Below are 6,816 nucleotides of genomic sequence, written 5' to 3'. Positions count from 1 at the left end.
GTTTGTGGGGGGGGGGGGGGGGGGGTAGAGGAGAGAGTGAGGAGAGGCAGCCAGGAGAAAGAACAAAAAGAAACAGCCAGGGGAGGGAGTAAGGAGACGGGCTATAGAGGTCTACAAATACCAGTAATACATTATACAGTAATACGAAGCTACATATGCTGTGTTTTTCCAGGGTGGCGCTCTAATGTTTCCAGGATATCAGGTGACCTGTGCGGGCTCTCTGGTGACCTGTGCGGGCTCTTAGGTGTCTCACCAGGGGTCCTGAGGCAGGCAATGTGGTGTCAGGAAGACAGTGGAGAAGATGTGCGGGCAGGTGCCTGTTTACAGGTCCCCGCGGCTCACAGGAAGGCTCCCGAAGTCCCCAGCAAGCACGGGCCCTCAGACAGCCACATCTGTCAGAAAAATGTAATGTGCCGGTATCGGCATTTAGTGTCTTGTGTTCGGGTGTCAGCTGGCCTGAAACCCGGACACAAAAAACCGGACTGTCCAAGTGAATCCCAGACAGGAGGCAACCCTAACTGGTGTGAATGTAGACCTGTCATGTAGACCTGACTAGGACACAAAAATTTGCCCAGTACTGAATCAGAGATATTAATATACTAACATGGTCAATGAGTTTATGGCAATCAGTCCTGAAAAGATGAACTAAAAAGAATAATTCCTTCAGTATTTTTAGAAAGTTACTTATCTCTAGAGTCAGATTACTAGGTGTCTCCCGATGTATTAATCCAAATTCCTAATCTTAGCATTGTCATTAGTTCTAATATATGGGGATGTGGTGTTTTAAGGATGGGTTGCAGTATTATTTATTTGTATATATTAAAATTGTATTATGTATGTCCTCTTGTTGTACATTGCTGTGAAAAATATTGGCACTTAAAATAATAGTAATAAGATGTTTCCATAGTCGATGCATATTAAAATCAGATGTTCCCTGCCTTTTTCTATTTTGTGGACTTTAGGGACTGGAATAGGGACCTTCTTTTAAAGAGACCCTGTCACCAAAAAAAAAGTGCACATAGAAGCCCAGAAAAAAAGTATTTTAAATGCTTTAAGGGAAACTATAGAGTATCCTCAGGAAGCACACACTGTGAATTTCTACTGTAATGTTTATCTTAGAGTACAAATGTAACTCGTATTTTTACATGTTTGGTGTATCATATCTCTATTATATTACACATATAGATGTATACATTCTCCAGAAAGTGGCTATCTATATTTCACTGCAGAATTACCAACTTAAAAAATTGCAGGTAAAAGCACAGAAAAACATAAAGAGGGGAATTTATCAAAACTGGAGCAGACAAAATCCGGAGCAGTTGCCCATGTTAACCAATTAGCTTCTCTCTTTAGTTTGTTCCGTTAAGATTTGAAAATGAAAGAGAGAAGCAGATTGATTGTCATGCACAGCTGCTCCAGTTTTGATAAATCTCCCTCAAAGTATTTCATATGCTTACTTGCATCATTTTTCCTTTCACTAAAGAACTTTAATTGACTTGCAATGCTCCTCTGAACTTGCTAGAAAATTTGACTACTTCAGAAAAGCTAATTACATCGCACAACGCTCTCCCTCCTGCCAGATCATAGCCCTCTCCTCCTCTAGGAGTATCTAATTACTGTTTGTGCTGGCCCAGCTCCTCTACCCCTCCCCTTGGACCTTTACCTCTACCTTTTTTGTAGCTTCTAGGAGAGGAGTGAAGGTGAACACTATACAGTGTAACTTGAGTGACAGCTCCGAGTCTGCTAAGCCTGCTGACCATCCAAGATGGCATCACCAACCAACAGTCTCAGGGCTTTTGGATGTCTACACAAGGAGGTGTTTACAGGTAAATAACATTCTTAACATTCATTAAATGCACATATAAATGTATGGAAATTTCTTGTTGAAATAAAAGATCTCTCAGCAGCAGTAGTTAGCTCAGGTTTTTATCCACTCTCAGGTGAACAGACGAAGCCTAGTAAAGTAAACAAGAACGGTCATTGATAAGGTTGCGCAGTAAAGTAAAGGCCTGTCACAAACGGCAACAGGATAAAAGGCAAAACAAACTTTTTCCATGAAATGTGACTAGTGGGGAACAAAACAGTCTGATCCTTGAGAAGATCTCGGTGGAACAAGGTACAGAGGTCAGCTTACGAGTCAGCAAGCAGCTTTGGGCGCTGTCATGCACTGTTAAAGACAATACATGCTGATCTGCTTATTTTGTTATTTGATTTATTGGCAAACATTTTTAAACACTGGAGTCGGGTGTCCATGTACTTTTCTGTTATCTCCAGAGAAATCGCTTCCCTAACAGCATTATATATTTGATAGCAAGGTTTCAAAATAAGTATGTCACACTTTTAAACTACACAGCACTACATATTTCCCATATGCAGACCCTAATGTCTAATTCCACTTTGATAAGAAATCGGGAAGAGACAACAAGTAATGGCAGTGCAGTTTAGTAAATAAGATATATTGTTAATATTTTATTATTATGCTAATCACAGGCATTCCAGGAAGAAATCTTTAACATTTGTTTGCAGTCATGAGGGAAGTGAAGGCGAAATCTGGCCATATACATATCTTTTTTTTTTTTATGTTCAGCCAGTGAGCTGAACGAGAAAACCGCTTGATTTCTCCATCCACACTAAACAGTAAGGATGGAAGAATTTCCCCTGCTGGACATTGTATTTTGATATCCAGCTCCTGTGGCTGTTAGAATACCTGAACAGTGACAACAGCTAGTTGGCAGATTTTCCACCCGGCTCCTTCGATTTCTCAATTAAAGTTTGTCGAGCTGGGTGGTACAGGCAGGGCCACCCACAGTTAGAATTTTGCCTTATTCACAGGAATTGGGTGAAATTCTAACAGTGTATGGCCAGCTCAAGGCTTGGTTCTTATAGGTTTTAACTTGTAAACTCTAGTGTAAAGAGAAATGTGTACAGAAGGCATTTATAAAGTGTGCAGCAAACTGTGAGCAGCTTTGTAATAGTGATGGGCCGAACACCTACGTGTTCGGTTCGATTTCGAACTTTAGAACATGGAAAAAGATTGAATTCGAACTCAATGCAAGTTTATGGGGCCAGAACTTGGAAAATCAATTGTACCCTTTTTGAAGGCTTATATGCAAGTTATTGGCCATAAAAAGTGTATGGGGATCTGGTTACTGCTCTGGGGACTGAAATCAATGTCGATCGCCTATATGTGAAACACCCGGTAACGGGTGTGTGCATTTAGCGGGTCTTTTCTGCCCGTGCGTGCCCGCTAGGGGGCGCGCGCGAGCAGAAAAAAATTGCCGTCTGGAGACGGCAACCCGCAGATGCTGCAGTGCCGTCCGTCCGTTTTTTTACTACGGGCGGACGGCAAGAGGTTAAAGGAGCAGTGATTTTAACATCACTTAAAGCGAAACAATAAAAATGAAAAATTCCTTTAAATATCGTGCCTGCGAGGGTCCCCTTAAACTGCCTGTAAAGTGGCGCATCTGTACGACGTATAGAACCTGCTGCAGCAAAAATGACATTTCTAAAGAAAAAAAATGACATTTAAAAAAGGAAAAAAAAAAAGTGCACGGTTCCCCCTCCCAAACAATACCAGACCCTTTAGGTCTGGTAGGAATTTTAGGAGGGACCCCATTTTTTTTTAAAAAAAGTGCGTGGGGTTCCCCCTCAAAGTTATACCAGGCCCTTAAGGAATTTTAAGGAGGAACTCCCCCCTCAAATTTCCAACCAGACCCTTGATCCGAGTACAGGCCTGGCAGGACAGGAAAGGGGGGGGGGGCGAGCGAGCAGCCCTGCCGTCACTGCGATACCAGGCCACATGCCCTCGGCACTGGGAGGGTGCTTTACCTTGTTCCTGTGCCGATGGGGATAAGAGCCTCTTCCCCACAAGCCCTGGGGCGTTAGTTGTGGGGGTGCCAGCGGGGGACTTATTCACATCAGTATTAAGGACCAGAGGTCTTGCTGCACTCCTTACCGGAGGGAACCCTTATGGGTGGGTGCTTGTAATGAACACGGACGGCACCGTGTAAACCACAGAAAAGAAAATAATGTAACCAGCACACCATAGTAGTAACTCAATAATCGATTTAATGGCAAATTGCCATTCAATGTAGCGCTTGCATTGAATGGCAATTTGCCATTAAATGGATTATTAAATGTGTGCTGGTGACATTATTTTCTTTTCTGTTATTCACATAACGGTACCCCTTTAATAAAGGGGCACCCAGATGCCCCCCCTTTTGTGAATGAGTAAGGGGTACCCCTACTCATTCACTAAAGGGTTAAATTAAAGTTTTAAAAAAAGAGGCCAGACTTTTGAAAAAAATCCTTTAATTGAAAAAAAAAAACATGTTTTTGACAAGTCTCTTATTAAAAAAAAATAATAATACACCGATGTAATGAAGATGACTCGATGAAATAACAAATAAAAGAAGAAAAGATAAATAGAAATAATTTTGTAAAAAACTCGACGCCCTCCTACCCGTTCGCTCGCGACAAACTCCCGCTGCAGAATGGCATTCTGACAGATGCCGCCAAAATATAAACAATTAGGCGGAGCTAGCGGTGACAACTAGCTTGCTCCACCCAACTGTTTACAGTTGTACAACATCTGACAGGTGAGCCATGATTGGGCAAAGTCATCATTACTTTAAGGTGTTCCCCTTACCAGACCTGTGGTCAGGCGCAAAGCTTTAGCCAATCAGGGCTAACAAGGCACTGTGCAGTCGAACAGCACGCCGAACGTCCTGACAGTTCGTGTGTTCGCGGAACACACGGACTGCCGATGTTTCGAGTCGAACTCTTGCTCGACTCGAACATCGAGCCCATCACTACTTTGTAACGGTCAGCCTGCATTTCCAGCACTAAAGCTGGCCACACACTGTACGAATTTTAGCTAGCTCTTGATGAACCATCCAAAATTCGTTCAGTGGATGGCCCTCTCAGCACCCTTCTATCCAGCATACTTTGATCAGAAAATCAAAGGAGCCAGTAGGAACATTTTCAGGTGAGCAGTTTGGCTTTAACCACTTCCAGCAGGCTCACGTAAATGTACGTCCTCCGCTGGAAGTGGTTATAGGGTTTTAAACAGCCGGCGATTGCTGTTTAAATACAAGCGATCCGGCATCTTTACAGGCACCGGATTGCTTGTACGGTGCGGCGCCATGTCCCCCTTCCCCACCCCCGGGGGTTTGCTGTCTCTCGTGTGAGCCCGGGACTGGCGTGGAGGGTCTCCTCTGATAGATCGGAGGAGAGCCTGATGAAGGGGACCCCTTGTGGCCCCGAAAGTGCTTGTTTTGGATGGCAATGTGCCATTAAAATGGATCATTGATTTACAAAAACGGTGTGCTGGTGACATTATTCCTTTTTTCATAAAGAGGACCTGTCACATTATATTTGCTAATACATAGGGGGCTTGTTATCCCCCTATGCAATAGCAATAAAGCTGAGTGTACAAAATAAAAATTGTAAAAAGCAAAGTAACATAATAAAAAAAAGGCAAAAAAAAAAATGTGTAAAGTCCCCCGCCCCCCACATGCACACACGGATGCGTCTACATGCAAAAACAAAAATTGCGCCACATTTGTTACATATGGTCGCGAGCATCAGAGTGAGACGATAATTTTAGGCCCATCAATTACTGTTAACACTAAACTGATGAGCCGTAATAGCGTTTAAAGCGTCACCTATGGGAAATTTTGGTTATTGTAGGTTTTTGCGGCTTTGTGGACGCAAGCACCCCGTCTTTTATATTTTACCAAAAAATTGGGTATTATATTCTGTGCACTAAATTTCATTTTAGTGTATTTTATCCTAAAAATACTTGTTTGATAAACATTTGCGCAAATACCGTGCAACATAAAAATTTGCAATTAGCATCTTTTTATTCTACAGGGCCTCTTCTTTCAGCATCAGCCTTTTTATTTTGCGTGGAGCCCACCATTTTTCTCAATTCTCATAAACTTCCAGTCCAGCATAGCAGACTGTATGTGTGTATAGAGCAGTGTCCAGGAGCCAGCTTTCCCCAGGACAGACCGATCGTTCCTGCAGACGCGACTTCCCTCTCAGGGAAGCTGAACAGCATCTCTCCCCACAGCTCAAGCTTATCAGTTGTTGTCAGCTGTTTTTGGGAGGATATTTTTTACAACTATTGAACAATCACACCCAACGTCCCTGACTAATGATCATGACCAGACTACTTAACTTTTCCTCTGACAGGAGATATTGAGAAACCCACACAGTGTGCCTGTGACACACACTGCTGTATTTGCATTTGTGGTCTTACAGAATCATCAAAACCTGATCACAAGACTCCACGTCAAAACCCAATATCAGCTAAAACTTGTTTTTGTTTTGGAAGGTGTAAAATAAATGCTGTGTTTTTATCAGTACAGGGGTTTTTTATGTAGGTGTATTGTTGGTGCATAAAGATGAGCAAACTTTATTGCTAGGATGCAGTTGGCTTGAGTTGCCTAGAATCCTTTGTTGCTAGGATGCAGGTGGCTTGAGTTGCCTAGAATCCTTTGTTGCTAGGATGCAGGTGGCTCCTTTCTGCCTAGTGTCCATCATTGCTAGGATGCAGGCGGCTCAAGGTGCCTAGAATCCTTTGTTGCTAGGAAGCAGGTGGCTCCATTCCACCTATTGCCCTTCATTGCTAGGATGCAGGTGGTTTGAGTTGCCTAGAGTCCTTTGTTGCGAGGATGCAGGTGGCTCCTCTCTGCCTAGTGTCCATCATTGCTAGGATGCAGGCGGCTTGAGGTGCCTAGAATCCTTTGTTGCTAGGATGCAGGTGGCTCCTTTCAACCTATTGACCTTCATGCTAGGATGCAGGTGGCT

General features: G+C 43.1%; 1 protein-coding gene across 1 annotated transcript in view; it reads right to left on the bottom strand.

Annotated features, from left to right (window-relative positions):
* LOC108788143 (fructose-1,6-bisphosphatase isozyme 2) overlaps nucleotides 1–6,816 on the bottom strand; it is a 35,834-nt gene that overhangs the window by 985 nt on the left and 28,033 nt on the right. The window lies entirely within an intron of this gene.

The sequence above is a fragment of the Nanorana parkeri genome, unplaced genomic scaffold (assembly GCF_000935625.1).
Source record: "Nanorana parkeri isolate BGI_ZX_2015 unplaced genomic scaffold, ASM93562v1 scaffold307, whole genome shotgun sequence".
In the NCBI taxonomy this organism is placed as follows: domain Eukaryota; kingdom Metazoa; phylum Chordata; class Amphibia; order Anura; family Dicroglossidae; genus Nanorana; species Nanorana parkeri.
This window is presented reverse-complemented; position numbering and strand designations above follow the sequence as displayed.